Source organism: Hemibagrus wyckioides, linkage group LG25, assembly GCF_019097595.1.
Source record: "Hemibagrus wyckioides isolate EC202008001 linkage group LG25, SWU_Hwy_1.0, whole genome shotgun sequence".
Classification (NCBI taxonomy): Eukaryota; Metazoa; Chordata; class Actinopteri; order Siluriformes; family Bagridae; genus Hemibagrus; species Hemibagrus wyckioides.
In genome coordinates this window covers 16,989,939-17,006,987 of record NC_080734.1, presented here as the reverse complement: position 1 = coordinate 17,006,987, position 17,049 = coordinate 16,989,939, and the positions used below count along the sequence as shown (strand labels likewise).

Genomic DNA, 17,049 nt, shown 5'->3' with positions numbered 1-17,049 from the left:
ATGTAAATGTCACTGATGTAAACAGGAAGCAGAGAGAGATTGTATGGCAGCATGGGGACTTTCTGTAAAGATTTGCATCACAAAACGAAGGAGATTGTTGTAACCCTGCTAAGCAACTGGGCTTAGAAAAATATAACAAAAATTAAAGGTTAGGTTAAAGAAAGACAAAAGCTCCCCCCTTTTTTTTTGTACTTGGACTGAAATGAAAGAAAGGTGAGCAGGTGGTGATGGTGGTCTGAGATCGCCTAGAATGCTGTCCAATCTATTCTCTCATAACCTTTGGCACATTTTATCTCTGTAATTTAGAGTGTGATTGAGTTTGCGTGGTGGTGTGTTTAAGTAGGTGTGTGTGTAGGTGTGTGTGTGTGTGTGTAGCATTTACAATTATTGAGTACATGTCAGGAATGTGCCTCTTAAGTTTATCATTAATCATTGTTAACGCAGTGTCACATAGGACAATTTGAGCATAAGCCAAACTCTCTCTCTCTCTGTGTGTGTGTGTGTGTGTGTGTGTGTGTGCGCGTGTACATGTGTGTGTTCATACCACACAGGTTGGTATTTCACCCCATGCAGTCCAAGGTGAGTTTCGGGTGGATTTTTTCCCCTCTTCTGTTTATCCTTGCTGAACCAGTTGAACTACAGTCCCACACAAATACAGACTCAACCCGCTGTCTCTCTTCTGTCTCTACTCTTCTTTTTTTTTCTTTTTTTTTTTTTTACTCGTATGCTTAAAATGAAGACATTTCTGTTAGTGTCCACTGACCACTGTTTTTTTCCCTTTTGTTTTGACATCTGATCTTCATACGAGACACTTGCTACTTTGTTTGAAGGAAGCATTTTTGTCTTGAGAAAACAACATAAACTGGTTTGTGATCGAAAAAAGCCGGTCTGATTTCTCCGATTCAGGAATCACATGTGATGGGAAGGGTGTGTTATGCACATGGAGTAAAACAGAGGCCTTGTATGGTGAACTGAAGATTGGCAGGCACTCAAGATCAGGAAGCCAAGGAAGGCTATATCATGATCGCATCGCAAAAAACCTGAAAGGCGTAAGTATTGACGTCAATAACCAGGAAGAAATAGCAAACGATTGCATAACCTAGAGGAAGATGGTATGGGAAGGCCGTAAGTGATTCAAGAACGTACATACCCGACATGCTGAGCTGAAGACAAATGGAAATCGATCTGCAGGAGGAGATAGAGAAGGACTTGACGTGTGAGTTCTGCTGTATACTGTGAGCTGGGTTTGTCCTTCATGCCAAATCACACAAGAGTCCGAATCCAAGCTGCATATGCGTGTTCCACGTCTCATAAAAGAACACGTGCGGCGTGTAGCAAAGTGTCCAAAGCCATTAGGTTATGTAAGGGAGGGGTTTATTGTTCACTGGGGAAAAAAATTGTATATAGCATATATCTACATATATCTAGGAAATCTTCTCATCCTGGGAACTTATATTTATATATTTATATATTTATATTTTGGGAACTTTTTCTAAGTTGAAAAATCTCTGAGGTTTACATGAAAGTCTAGGTGCAGCTATGAAATTTCCACCTGAGATCACCATCTGGTTGAAAGGCACCAGCTCTGTGCATTACCACGTGTGTACATTTGTGTGGCTTGTAAACAGTGTGAGTGCGTGTGTGTGTGTGTGAGTATGCCCTTTCATTTGTATAGGGCTACAGTATGGAATGCCCCAGAAAGATGCCCTTATTTTCATTTCCTGTTAGTGAAACCAAGGACAAAGATAATGGCTGCAGTTAACAGTGTCTGTGGGGTGTCCGGGTCATGCCTCAACAGCCAGAGGTCTAACAACAGGAACCGGAAGGTTGTTGGTTTGAATCCCAGCTGTAGCACTAAGGGATGTTGACTTAGTAGGAACGTGTTGGATGTGCTAATTTTCCTGTTCTCTCCCTCTGATCCTTTATTAGAGAAAGATATTCTGTTTCCTCGGTTGTGTCTTCCTGCCCTTGCCCTCTCCTGCATTTACATTCACTGAAAGGAAGAAGGTAAAACCTGCTCAATAAATCAGTGGGAATAGATTTCATTCCTAAATAAAAACATTACTGTAAGTAACCGATCAGGATGAAAATCCTTTCTGGTCTACTTCCACCTGTACTTTTTATTTCTTTTCTTTTTTTGCAGTCACTTTCACGGTCTGTAGCTGAAATCAAACAGATGTAAGGAAGTGAAACTGTTGGCTATATGACTTTGTGTTCTAGTAAAAAAAAAACAGTACTGTTTACAGTCATGTTGGTCTTATCAGTGTGGTATGTGCTGGTAAAAGATGCCATGTACCACGTACGGTATAAAATTTTCATTTAATCATATGAATAATGCAACTGTTGGAACAGATTAAGAAGATAACCTTTTCTTTGAATCATTCATAAAAAAAAAAAAAAAAACCCAAACAGCTGTAGCTACAAATGAATGTGTTAGCCAGCTAGCATCATGGAATCTAACACTGTTTGTAAACAACTTGAGATTTTTTGCGATGTGACAAAATAAAGAATAATGATTGATGCAGGTTCAGCGAATTAGTGAACAAAAACTAATTACGAGGCGACTACTTACATCTGAGGCACAGATAAATGGATTTTATACTTTTAGAGATGAATGTTAATGCATTGTAGCTGAAGGAAACCTGTTGGATTGATCCATGGCTGAATTCTGGAGCTTGATTTCAAAGGGCCAAAAAAGATGAAAAATTGTTTTTTAACCACAATTGTTTTTCTTCGTCTTATAACATACCTTGGAATCTTAAATTAAGATAAAAATTTTAGCAAAATTTTTCATTAAACTTTTCATTAAATCTTGCCTATACTGTGTGTCTGCACATTGGGTAATGAAGCAGTTTAACAAAGACAATCAGAAACAATCAGTCTGCTTAAAGATCGCTAAATCCTTGCTAGCAAAGTGCAGTTTTCGCAACAACAAATGACGAGCACATTGTCGGATATTTACGTGACGTATTCAAACTGATGAAAAGCCTACTTTTGTAATCAACTGTCGATTGTATAGAATTTTAAAATGCTTCACTTATGGCTGAAATATGTACAGAGAAGAGAAAACATAGTTCAAGAGTTCAGAGTCGGGAAAATCTGAAACACCAGGTCTGGTTCATAAAGATCCTGGCAGTGTTTAGTTGATTGACAGACTGAGTAATTAATAACAGAAAGGAATGATTGGGGGTCTGGTGAGTAAATTAACTTTTGTTTTCATAATCTGGCGAATGTCAAACTCCAGCAATCAACATGGCAATCTACACTTGCTATTAGCGGAGCGATGGGCCATTTTCTGCAGCAAGGAAATCATTACTGTTTAAATGGCCCAGAAAACGTCATTTTACTGATGAAAAGGTCAACAGTCAGTGATCGTGTGTGTGTGTGTGTGTGTGTGGGTGTGTGTGTGCCCTTGACTCTACTGACACCAGCGAAACCAGAAGTCTGGTTAGACCATAACTATCGATGTAATTGTTATAATAGTTGGTAAAATATTTTTTTCTCACAGTTAATGTCTGTGTGTGACGTGTGTATGAGTATATATGTTTTTGGGAACTAAAGAACACAGTAGGAGGAGGAGATAGACGTCACATTCAGTCAGATGTAGGATCTGACAGACGTGCACAACACCCACCAACTCTAATTCTGTTCTCTGTCTTACACTCGCTAGCTGTCTATGCGCAAGTGTGTGAGTGAGTGTGTGTGTGTGTGTGTGTATGGAGGTGTCTGCTGAGTACCTGTGATGTCAGAGCGTGGTGGGATTCCACCGCTGTGAAGCGCATGGCTCCGCCCCTTGTGTTGAGGTTAGTTGAGCATAGCAGCGTTTTGAAAGAGAGAAGAGAAACTTTGGTTTCGCAGCACGTCACGGCACTGTTTCAGCCCCCACTGCTTACACACAGAGTGACATTCACCAACACTTAAACCCACAGAAGCATTCTCTCTTTGCCTTTCAAATGTTCTGACCTGTTCACCTGGGGATTTTTTAAAAAAAAAAAAGAAGTCGTGTTTGTGTTGGATGGGTGAAACAAACAGCTGATGAATCGAGGGGTATCACAGAGAACAGACACTTACACATAAATCCAGAGCTGTAATACATCTCAGTATTTTAAACATGTTTTATTTTAAATCAATGAGCTTCTCAGTACATCCACAAAAAAAGTGATATGAGCAAATGACTCAAGAATGGCATGATATCTAGTCACGTTTGCCAGTGAATGTGCCTGCTAAGCTGGGTAGCCATGCTAATTTGCAAAATCATTATCAGTATTATGATATATTTTTACCTATATTACTGATATACAATTCTCTGAGAATACACTACGGTGTGACAAGTGTGATATTATGTAGCTGGTAACTTGCTAGCTAGCTAAATTAGCATAGGTGTGATGGTGTAATATTTTGACAGAATTATCCATGGTTCAATAAATGACTGAAAATATAACTATGCAGATTAATACTGTGATGCTACTAGCGGATGATGGGGTAGCTAGCTATTTAGAGATCGCTTACTAGCGGATGATGGGTAGCTAGCTATTTAGAGATCGCTTACTAGCAGATAATGAGCTAGCTAGCTAATTAGAGATCGCTTACTAGCAGATAATGAGCTAGCTAGCTAATTAGAGATCGCTTACTAGCAGATAATGGGCTAGCTAGCTATTGAGGATGACAAGAGAGCATACTATATCTAAATTGTGCACTAATGAATATTCATCGATCGTAGTCTTGGATTTTTTGTAAACGTTAAGATTGCTTGGTCATTTTAACCATATTAAACTTGTGTGTTTATACTTTTATTATTCCAGTTGCGCTGTACTGTGTAGGCTTAAAAATATTAAAAAATAAAAAAGTTTAGTTCAAGTAAATGCTAACTGAAATATTATATCTTTGATAGTTGTGTCTCTCATAATAGCCACATTTTCTCCTATTAATACAAACTATATAATATTAAATACTCTATATACAAACTACAATATGCCCTTATCATTTTGGTAGTGTTCTTTCCCTTTGTTTCTCTTTGTTTTCTTCTTTCTTTACCTCGCTACTCATTCAGTTTAGTCTTAGCTATTTTTTCAGTTTCCTTATGCATTTAATTTAATTTTAGTTTAACTGTATGTGACCAGGGAGGCATGGTCCCAGATAGCAAAATAGGTCTGGCCCACACAATGCACTTACACTCAGCCCACATAGCACAAAGAATGACGGCCCTTTGGTGGCCCATGTCCGGTTTGCCAGAGGTGGGCCAGACGTGGGCCAGCACAGGACCAGCACTGGGCCACACCACATAAACCAAACCATAACCGGGCCACATCTGGCATGCCATCATATAAACAGTGCCATCACTGCCAGACCTGATCCGCATCTGGTTGACATACCACTTGCCATGCCAAAACTCAGCCAGCAGTGCCGGCTTAATGCCAGATCCGGCCCAGACCTGTCTGCTATGTGGGGTGGTACTCCGGTTTCCCCCCACAGTCCAAAAACATGTACATTAGGTTTATTGGTAATTCTAAATTGTCCATAGGAGTGAGTGTGAGTGTGTGTGGTTGGCTATCTATATGTGTGGCCCTGTGATGGACTGGTGACCTGTCCAGGGTGTACCCCTGCCTTTCGCCCAATGTGGGCTGGGATAGGCTCCAGCAGATCCCCATGTTTGTCAAGCCAGTTCTGGCAAAAGAACATTTTTGGGACACTGGGGGAAGCTAGCATTAAACAATTATGATCTCTCTCTCTCAGTCATTTTAAAAGTGCTATTAGTACTACAGACACTTATAATTTAACATCTTAAAGAGATTATGCACAAGCCAAAAGTGTGTGTTACAAATGTGTTCATGTTGTTCCATGAAACAGGTGTAGCAGGTGGCAGATTTAAGGAGGTTTTTAACACAAGCCCACTGATGGTTTATTAGACACTAAGCCACTCTCTGAACCACATCAAAGTGGAGGTGGGGGATTGGCAGAGCTGCACATTTACAGCGGTGTTGTAGTAATTAACACACTACGCTGCCATTACAAGTTCAGTCTCTCGATGCATACGTTGTATTCTGTCTCATGTCATTAAAAATGGTAAATGTACACTATATGCCTAACAAACAACTGTAAAGGGACCTCCACTGCACCACCCCAACCTCCCTCTTTTTTAAATAACTTAACCCACTGCTAAAGGCCTTTTTTGATTATTTACCAAAACAAGAAGAGTGGAATAATAGAAATCTATAAGAACATAAAAGCTTACAGCTGTTTTCTCATGTTTGGTCTATATACATTTATACATCTTTGATTACAGTGAGACATTCATAACGATGGAAAATTGCCTGCAGTGTGTGTGTGTGTGTGTGTGTGTGTGTGAGTGAGTGAGTGAGTGAGTGATTGGAGATTGTGGTGTCTGCCCCATCAAATGGATGCTTAAGGTTAAGAAAGTGCTGGAAAATCTCTCTCTCACACACACACACACACACACACACACATACACACACATATAGAGAACAGCTGATTTTGCAAGACCCAATTATGCGGTAAATACTAAACTACAGGATGGAAAAATAGAAGGAAATACTGTGCGGTTTATTATTGTCATCTATCTCTCGCTCACTTCATTGCTGCAAGTTGTAATTACAGTCGACTGACCGAGAAGTTGTTTCTTCTTCTTCTACTTTTACATCTCTACTTTTCTGCTTATTTTAAACTTTCCTTCTAAACCGGAGCCACTTCCTGTGGCAGGTTGCCAGCTTCCGATGTGGCCGTTTAGACATTATCTTTAGCTGCTAAACCACCTTCCAGCTGTTTCCTCCTCTAACCAGAGATACAGAGATAAAGTCATCACCACTGGTGGACTGGAGGATAAGCTTAAGCTTTATGTATCGCCTCTTCTCGCTCTTTATCTATCGAACCTAAGGTTAGTCAATCCTTACCATGTTTGCCAACTTTACGTGTGATCATTCTCAGGACTAACACATACTCCAACAGTCTGAGAAGGTCTGAATACTCTGTCAACGCTCACTCGAGTGTCCAGTGATACGGTTGTTGATCCATTAATAACCCTTCCTTTTTAGATGCACTATACTTAGAATGTGCTGTTGTGGATACTGCTGCTATTGGTGCTCTTCCTCTTCTGCTTTTTGCTTTTTAAGCTTCGTAACCTAAATTTAACCTTCAGTTCATTTCTATATTTCTGTCTGTTTGGCGAGGTTTGGTGTGTTTGCTTCTCTGGGTTTGTTTTTTGTCAGGCTCCTTTGGCAAGACTTTGAGAATGCTGACCTTTGCATGTGTGAGTGTGTGTTGAGAGAGAGAGAGAGAGAGAGAGAGAGAGAGATGTGGCACTGTTTTCTTTTTTTTTTTGTCTTTTTTTTGATGGTCATAACTTTGCAATGCTTTAGGGAAACTGGGCCCAGGCTAATTAGACTAAAGTGTTGGACAACAACAAAGAAAAAAAACCTCTGTGTGTGTGTGTGTGTGTGTGTGGGGATGTGGCACTGTTTTCTTTTTCAGACAGGAAGCGGGGATCCCAAACCCATCCACCATGTTTGCTAGAGAACATCTGCTCCTCATTTGTTTCAGTCTCGCTTGTTTTTATTCCTCTGTCCGGCCCACCCTCGCGCTCTGTCCATTCTAACCTGCATGTTGACTCTCACTGACAAATCACGTCTCTTCCTTAATGTGTTTGTCCATCCGACCCTTTCTCTCTTGTCTTCCTCACTCTTTCCATGCGTCTGCTATTTAGCAGGGAATGGTTTAACAGATGTAAATGTTGAATTTGGAGCATGCCGGATTTTTGGTGGCGCCGAACAGCACAAGATGGAGAAGCTGCACTTTACACTCTTTGTTCTCACAAGTCCTTTGCAGTTAATGAAACTTTTCTTCGAAAAATCATTCCTGTACATACTCAGTGTGGGCTTGTATGTGCATGTTCTCAATTTAGCCTGAGTATGTGTAAGATAATTGGTGATAAGAAGAGAAAATATTAAGCAAAGATAAGTCAGATAGACACGACTGGAGTTGAAAGTTATACTGATATACTGGTGGGGAATGGTAGTAATGATGGACAAATTAACCAATTGTCCCATATTTCTCAAAATAGTTTTCCCATAATAACTCAGAACTGGAGCAGGGGTGCATGGTCTAAACCAGTTTGCCAGTGTGCCAACCTCAAAGCTGGCCAAGCTCTGCAGTCAGTACACTGTCAGCTTCTAGACCTGATTGACAAAGTGAGAAAAGAGACATATGCATTCCAGCCTCTATCAAACTCTCACACTATCTGATTATGAAGAGAAGCCTCATGTCCTGTCACATGATGTCCGTAGCACAGACCAGGGGTCATTATCAGCATTCAGAAATGGCAGTGCAGCCAAAGTCATACCCAAACTGTGCATGCACACTATTATAGATTGCAGGTGACCAAAATTTGCATTATGTGGCTAAATGTTTGTGGCCAACCTGACTATCACACCCATTTGTGGTTCTTCCCCATACAGTTGCCACAAAGCATACAATTGTATAGAATCTGTCTGTATGCTGTAGCATTACAGTTTCTTTCACTGGATGTAAGAGGTTTAAACCTGCTTCAGCATGACAATGTACAAAACTGTACACAAAGCACAGAGAAAATGAAAACCTGGTGTGTTAAGGTTGTAGTGGAAGAACTGGAGTGTCCAGCACTGAGCCCTGACTCTGACTCAACCCCAGTGAACACCTTTGGAATGAGCTGGAACACCGACTGAACCCCAGACCTCCTCACCTTTACAACATCAGTGTCTGATCTCTTGTAGCTGAATGGCCACAGACACACTCCAACATCTAGTGGGAAGTCTTCACAGAAAAATGGAGCGCAGTATAACAGCAAAAGGAGCTAAATCTGAAATGGGATGTTGAACAAGCACAAATTGGTCGGATGGTCAGCTGTCTACAAACTTTTGACCATATAGTGTACATAATCTGCTGGAAAGTCATTTTATTATGAAGTCAGCAAAAATACACACTTTAGGTTTTTGTTACATGTTTTTTTTTTTTACAATCTACGTCATGAGAACCATGTGCTTGCATATTGTACACATGTACACTTTAATCTGTTTTTTTAATACAATATTAAAATTATATACTGCATATGAAACACAGCACATACTGCTCTCACAAGGTTGTTGCCTATCTAGAGGGTTTCTGTAACAATAACATCATCAACACCTTATCCACAACAGCTCTGAATGATTTCACACATTTGTGATGTCATTTTTTCATATGGATGTGAAAGCTGCTCTAGACGATGTGAAGAAGTTCTGTTCTGGGCTTGAAGTTCTCACTTGCCTGTGTCACCGGGTTCACCAGGAAGGAGGGTGTGACTGTGTATGTCTGTGTGTAAGACAGAGAGACAGAGAGAGAGAGAGGGAGAGAGAGTGCGAAAGAGAGAATGACTCTCACCAGACCTCAGCATTTGTTTAAGAGCTTAGAGTAGATGGCATCTTTATTGAGGCACTAATTAAAGAGACTGTCGTGACCCTGAGGGTTATGTCCTCCCATGAGTGAACTCAGTCACAACCATGCAGCACTCAGCTGAACCTACTGTATAATAGGAATAGACATGAAATTTTAAATATACTGTATTAAAGCGATCGCATATGAAACACAGCCGTTGTACACAGCTGGTCTGCATACTTGACTGCATAGTTTTTTTTTCCAGGTTTATTTTGTTTTGTTTTTTAATCAGACCATGCCTGAATCTGTTCTGAAATCTTTCTCTCCATTCTTTCAACCAATTAAATACCCTCTATTACATAGATTTGGATTGAATAGCTTTGAATAGTTCTTTTGAATGCATTTTTTTTTCTTTAGGAACAAATAAATCTGGGTTGAGTTTCCCTAAAGCATTGATCATTTTTAAATAGTACTGATCATCATAATGAACAATCTGGTTTTGAGGATCTTAACTTTGCAATGCTTTGGTAAAACCAGGCCCAGGCTATTATGTCTATAGTGTTTTTGAAGAAACGGCTAACAACTTAGAAAAAGCATCTCAGTGTTTAATGGACAGTCTGCTCTTTGCTTGTTCTGCCTGGAAGCATGGCTTATCCTTATGATGATTGGGAGGTCTCTCAACTGAGCGGCTGGGGGGAGGGCTGAACCTCGAAACTAGCTGCCAATAATGATCATGCCTGATGGCCCAAACATACAGCATCAGCATCAGCTGGAATTGCTTGGAGCTGCAGTGTTGGTTAGGTAATATTACAGTGTCAGTAGTGGTGAGTAGTTGAGAAAAGGCTTTACTAAATTATTGTATACACTGCACAATATGGCCACATGTTTGTGGACACATGACCATTACACTATTATGTGTTATCCTGTTAGGAGGAATAATGGAGAGCATTGATTTAGCAGAACAGTATTACATGTGCTTGCCACAATATGAGGGAACATGAGTAACCCACCCAAACACATACACAAATACACACTATTGTTATTATTATGCAACTTCCTGTTCTGTATCTCTGTTTTTCTACTGTATATGGAAACTCAGTGAAATGAACATATGTGTTTATTTGTGACAGTTCTTCTCTCTGTATGGCCAAAGGTTTGACCTGATCATCACACCCATATGTCGTCTTTGTATTGTATAGATTTATAATTTCCCTTCATTGGAACTAAGAGGCCCAAACCTGTTTTAGCATGACAATGCAAAAGAGAGCTCAATGAAGACATGGTTTGCCAAAATTTGCCAAGGCTCATAGGGAAGAACTCAAGAAAAACTTGACCTCAATCTCACTGAGCATCTGAGCACATTGGCACCAGGCCTCGTCACTCAACATCAGAGCCTGACCTCATTAATGCTCTTATGGTGGACTGTCCTTATAGTGAAGTAAACCTTGTTATTCTATCTCCGTATCACTTCATATCACTGGGGCCAAGCATGGTTCAGAACACAAGGAGCAGACAGGGTTAAGGGTCCTGCTCAAGGACCCAGCAAAACTAGTTTGACAGAGCTAAGTTTTTAACCCTCACCCTTCAAATCAGCAGCCTAGAGCCTTAACCACCGACCCATCACTGCCAACAAAACATTTGGGATTCTGAGAAGACTGGAGCCTAAATCCAGATCTTAGTTCTTGAGTAACCTGCCATTCAGGCTTGTTAATATCATAACTTCACATTCTGCACTCTTCTCCTGTAAATATGTCCAACTGCCTTTTTGTCCTCTGCTTTGTTTGTTCATAAGCTTTGACAGGCAAATTTGGGGTGTGTCTTGGGCAGAGTGCTGTATTGAAGAAGCAGCTGCTAGAATATAAACCCCATGTCTGTCTGTCTGTCTGTTTGTCTGTCTGGGTGTAATCTCATTCCATCAGAGTCTCAGGGATGCCAACACTAACATATCACAACGAAGAAGAGTGGGATTTTGGTAGAGCAAAATGGCAGGCATTGTTTTTAAGAGCAAGATACTTTGAACTGTAGGTGATATTTGCCCAATCGTTCATCTTGGCACTTGGAATTAACCTTCTGAGAGTGCATACTGCTGTGTGGTCCTACACTGGGAAAAGGTTTACCCAGACAGAACCAAACAGAACCATAACATATTTCATAAGCCAGGAGAAGCCACTACAAAGTGCCAAAAATAGAGTTCGTACCATTCCCCATCTCTGGCTCTGAAACCCTACTTGGAGAAGGAAAAGAAATGTGTTTGCCAATGAATACATAATGAAATGCAGCAGTCTAGCCAGTATTTCTTATTTACTTCTTTGACTAGACAGGCAGATTTTGGGTGTGTGGCTCAAACCCCAGGCTCACAGCAAATATATTAGGCTCTGGTCATTCGACATTCTATGTAAGACACATACTGTAAATGAGCCAACTTTAAGACAGATTTGTACTTATATATGCTTTGGAACTGATCCTGGAAGTGATTCGTCTTGAGTCGGCAGAATGAAACAAATCCATCCATTGTTGTTTTTCAGTTACAGAAGCTGCCACAGCAAGCCAGTTGTGTGAATTTAGTCTAATTGGGTTCCAGTGATCAGTTTCAGCATACTAACACATGGCCACATACAAATACACATAGAATGTGGCTCACCTCATGGTCTCATTACATTCTGAGAAAGTGAGCAGCGAAGCCTGAGTCACGAGCTGCTCAGAATTAGATTACTTTAGCCTTCACTTCCAGGCAGCTCCTACCTAATGCAGAAATGCATGTTTTCCAGTAAGACCAACATTGTTCACTACTGTTGCTAAGTCGAAGGATAACAGGCTTGTAGATCATTTACGACTTAATTTAAAGGTTTAGCCCCCAGAGGGAACGTGAGAGAGGGAGAGAGAGAGGGAGTGTAATGAAATAAAACAGATTTTATGCTAATTGCGTCCGTGCACGATAAAGTGCACTAGGTCCATTTAGCTTATTGATTGAGAGGGAGCTGTGGAGCAGCTGTCAGTCAGTTCAGCGTGCCACTGGGGAACAGGCAGAGTAACACCGTCAGGAATACAGTGTACTCAGATGATCGTGATTCTGGGTAATGGAATAATGGAATGGCTGGGATGTTGCTTGATTTTTTCTTAAATCCATTTCACTCCCCATCTTTATCTCCATCTGCAGCTATTGTTCCTCTTCAGTTCTCTAAAGTCAAGGTCTATTCAAGGGGTCCGTGGAGGCCAAAATAAAGAAAGGCTTTAGCACATTCCTGAAGGAGTTTTGAACATTGAATCAGGTGCGTAAGCGTATTCGGTTCCACTGGCCTCGAGCTGTGGGTTATTAGCTTTCCAGTTCTTACATTATCAGGTTAGCGGTGTCTTTGTGTTTTTTTTTTTTCATCCCCCAAAACACACACACACACACATGCACACACACACACATTTTTAAACTATCCTAATAGTTGGGTTAAAGGTCAAAGGCCTTTAGGGTATAAGGTATTTTTCTAGAAACTGTAAACCAGGTACTTCGACAATACCAAAACATACAGTGTCAATGTGCTAATAGAGTTCAGGCTAGAATACAAGGCATGTGTGTATCCGTAGACGCATATGTGTGATGTATATATGCATGTGGTTATGTTCACAGTGTTCAGACACCTCTTTTATGTCTAATCACTTCTTGTATGTTGTAGGTTTTATGGATTTGCTTCTCATTTGCAAAAAGCTAATCCCTGTTCGCCCGTCCCACCCATTTCACCTTTCCAATGGTCACAACACCTTTTTTTTATTTCTAAACTTGAAACACATTTGGTCAATTTATCACACTGCTACCAAGTGGGAATATATCTGTGGTATCGTATAAATATTCCATAGTGGTGCAGTTTTATCATATGCAGCAAAGGCATCCAAGGTAAATTGTGGCGTGATGAGGCAGAACAAGAAATAGTAACATGCCAGAGAGGTGGTCAAAACACAGGCCTAGAAGGTGAAACTACTGCAATCGAAACTCATAATAGGCAATAGTCATATACATACCCAGGAAACACAATGAGTGAACAAACAAGGGAACCCAATGTGTGGAACTGAGACCTACAGAGAACAAGATTTCACAAACACCAATGAGAACCCAGAGGATTTAAATAAACAAATGAATTAGGGAGGAACCAGGAACCTGTGAGGCTGTCCACCAGGAGCACAGACTCCTTTTCTGAGGCAGTCCAGGCATTAGCTCACCCACAATCACTTAATAAAGACTTTTAAGACTTTTTATTTGAGGACTCCGTAAACAAGCCACTATTTCTTATGTTATACTTGTACATTACTTGTACATATTACACCTCTGCTTCATATCATTCTCTTGCACTTTTCTCCATGCCTCAGCTGTACCTGTTTGCCAGTGTGTTTGACTTGTAACTTTTGACTAGGATTTGGATTTGTTAAAATAAAGCTTGTGCTTGTAATATGCTTCTGCTTTCCATGTTACAGTGGCTTATTAAGTACCAGAAAAACTAGAAGAGGAAGCAGAAACCAAATAAAGAAAGTGGAAGACTAAAAGGAATAAATTGGACACAGAGTATGGAACATGATGGAAAAGAATCAGATAAAAGGTACACAGACTTACAGAAACCAATTTATCCTGGTCAGGGTTACGGTGGGAGTGAGGCTGGAATACACCCGGGCTGGGAGACTAAACTGTGTAGTATAATAGTGCACTTTATGTGGAACTGTGTGATTGCTCTAGTCCACATTACCTTGGTGTTTTAAGTAGCTTTATGTCTTGAGGAATGTTGTTTCATTTCACTATGTCCTGTACCAGCTATGTATGGTTCAAATGATAATAAAAACTTCTTGACTCCTGACCTGACAGATCAGGTGACAATCAAGTGTTCTTGCTGACAATATTACCTCTTTTTACTAAAGGATTTTGTTGATGTGTCTATGTTCAGCACTGAATATCTTTGTCGTATTACTCTACAGTGGTGTTTAATGACTCATATGAAAGTAGGCACTCAGAAGTTTTTATCTAGCCTGATATATTCATAGAAATGTTCCAGAAAACAAAAACAGCTATATTTTTTTTTTGTTTTTTGCATAAATGTCTTTGAAGTAATTGATGATATCAAACCCATTTCTGATCTCTGAGATACCCCAAGTGATTGTTCATAGCTATCTAAAATTTGAAGGTGTTTTTTGAACCATTAAAATTCTGTGTAAGGTTTACCAACAGAGGGAAAATCACACACCTCACACTGAAAGCCAACAGAGTCCTGACTCACTTTATATTATAATTCATTTGTTATTACTGACTGAAAACATAAAATAAGTCAATTTTCTGCCAGCTAAAGAGAACTCCAGTGTACTGGTAAATAAAAAGGTTAATTTATAATACTACTGTATAAGTATAATTAGAAGTCTAAAACATGTGGAATGTTTCAATCTCGTGCCCTTATTAAGGGTTTATTCACCTTCTTTTATCGCTCTATCCCTGACATTATTGTAAATCTCAGGCCCTGAACCATAGTGCTGTTTTACAACAGGCGGCATTGTTGAGCACAGACGTGCTGTTTTCTTATTAGCAATTAGTTACACTCCAATCTGTCAGCTGCTACACATGGAAATGGCGTGTTGACTGACAGCTTTGTGGGTTTTAGGGAACATTCCTGCGGTCACACTAGGCAGTTTGTGAGACATCACAATACTTCCTGTTTTAGGAATGACTGTCTTCACTTGACCACTTTTCTAGTATATACACTTGTCTTTTATGTGCTATTATGGTGCATTGTTGTTCTTTAAAGCTGAGGTACATATGGTGAGGAGGATGAAGAAGTGAGAGAGAAGGTGGAAGGTAAAGGAGGCGTGGTAGGATGGAAAGGAAAGAGAACAAGAAGGTGGTTGATGGAAATGGTTACGGTTCTACACTCCCACTGGATCCATTTTATTTTTATTTAAGCACAGGTTTCATTAAGTGGGTATAATTTATAAATGTACATGTAAGCAGAAAGCTTTCTGGGCACAGGTTGATTCTAACCAGTGTAGCATGGCCATAAGTGGAGCTATTTCAGTTGGAATTGTAAAGCATTGTAACATTCACTCCTTCCAATAATCCTGTTAATAAACTGTACTAGACCATATGTGGAACATGCAGTGGGGTGTTGTTACTCTGTTCTATGTTAAAATGGAAAAATGCTGTTAAGGGAGGTGCCACTGTTTACAGTGCTTAGCAGAGAAAATGCAGACAGACCCACTGCTAATATAAAGATTAGTCTGAGCTTTCTCTCTCTCTCTCTCTCTCTCTCTCTTTCTCTGTGTGTGTGTGTGTGTGTTCATGTGTGTGAGTGTTCTAATTTCTAAAATCAGGTAGAAAGATGGAGGCCTAGATAGGAGTGATGAAATGGGAGGGATTAAGATCTTTGGAGACGTTGAAGAAACCTGAAAAACCTGACCCACACACACACACACACACACACACACACAAACCTTGTACAGTTTGCTGAAGGCCTGGTAACAATCCAGCTTGGATTTATACTTTTCCATATGAAAGCCCAGATTTAAAAATGTCTTAAAGCTAAAAATGCAAATAGCAGGAGGCTTTTATTATTTATTTATTTATTTATTTATTTATTTATTTTAAACAACAATATGAGTTGATTTAATGATTTCACTACAGTAAGCTGTAAACATCCAACATCTGAACAAAACCATTTCTTTTATATATTTATATATAATTCTTTTTATATTCATATTATTATTATATGAAAATGAATTTACGTATTTTAAGACAGATATATAAATACTTGCTAAGCTGAATGTATATTTATATATTTGCTATATATATTTGCTAGTTATGAAGGTAGTTATAATCTTGCAAAATACTGAGATGCAGGTTAGCCTCCATCTCAGTATTTTGCAAGCTTATAACTAACTCTAAGTGCAGACTTGAAAATGCAAACACACATTTACACACTGGCATTTTTGGTGTAATTATTGTCCTTTTTTTGCAGCAACAGCAGAAGATTTTGTTTTTCCCACAGCAATTGTCTATAGTAACACAAGCCTGCGCTTTGTATTCTAGCGCACAGAGGCATGTCTGTAACATGACAGTAATGATGCATTACACCAAATCCTATTGTAAATCAGATTCTGATTAGGAAATCCCCTTCAAATTGGAATTCCTACTTAGAAAATCACTTTTACGTTTAACTCCATTCTCCATTCAGGGTGTGACAGCAGCTCCTACAGAAGTTGATTTTTTTTTTTTGGTAAAATCAGTTTTATTATCATTAAATGCGTGAAGCTAGGAGAAGTCTGTGAGCCTTCACTCTGAATCCCAGAGACACTGAGCCTGCCAGATTATAAAACAGAAACCTGGCCTTGTACAGCAATCACACTCCCGCCGTATTTCATATTCCTTAACCACTCATTTACTTCCCTTTTTTCCTGATCTCTTTCTCCTGTCTGTCTCAGTCTCCCATTCTGAGTCACATTTTGAGTGCACGTGCACAGAGAAAACATTATTATGTGCTTTCAAACTTGAGACTATTGGTTTGTTTCTCTTCCTTCCTTCTGCTCTGCTGCAGTCTTTTTTTACTGCCTTGTAGCAAGTAACATGGAAAAGCTTCCAGTGACCTTGGGTTTTCCTCAATGAGAGGCAGATGGCCTGTGCAGAGAGAGACA

General features: G+C 39.7%; 1 long non-coding RNA gene across 1 annotated transcript; it reads left to right on the top strand.

Moving 5' to 3' along the window:
• Nucleotides 1-11,893: 11,893 nt before the first annotated feature.
• On the top strand, nt 11,894-15,593 carry LOC131346092 (uncharacterized). Its single transcript, XR_009203567.1, has 3 exons — nt 11,894-12,476; nt 12,560-12,671; nt 13,861-15,593. It is a non-coding gene; the product is annotated as an uncharacterized LOC131346092 (long non-coding RNA).
• Nucleotides 15,594-17,049: the final 1,456 nt, after the last annotated feature.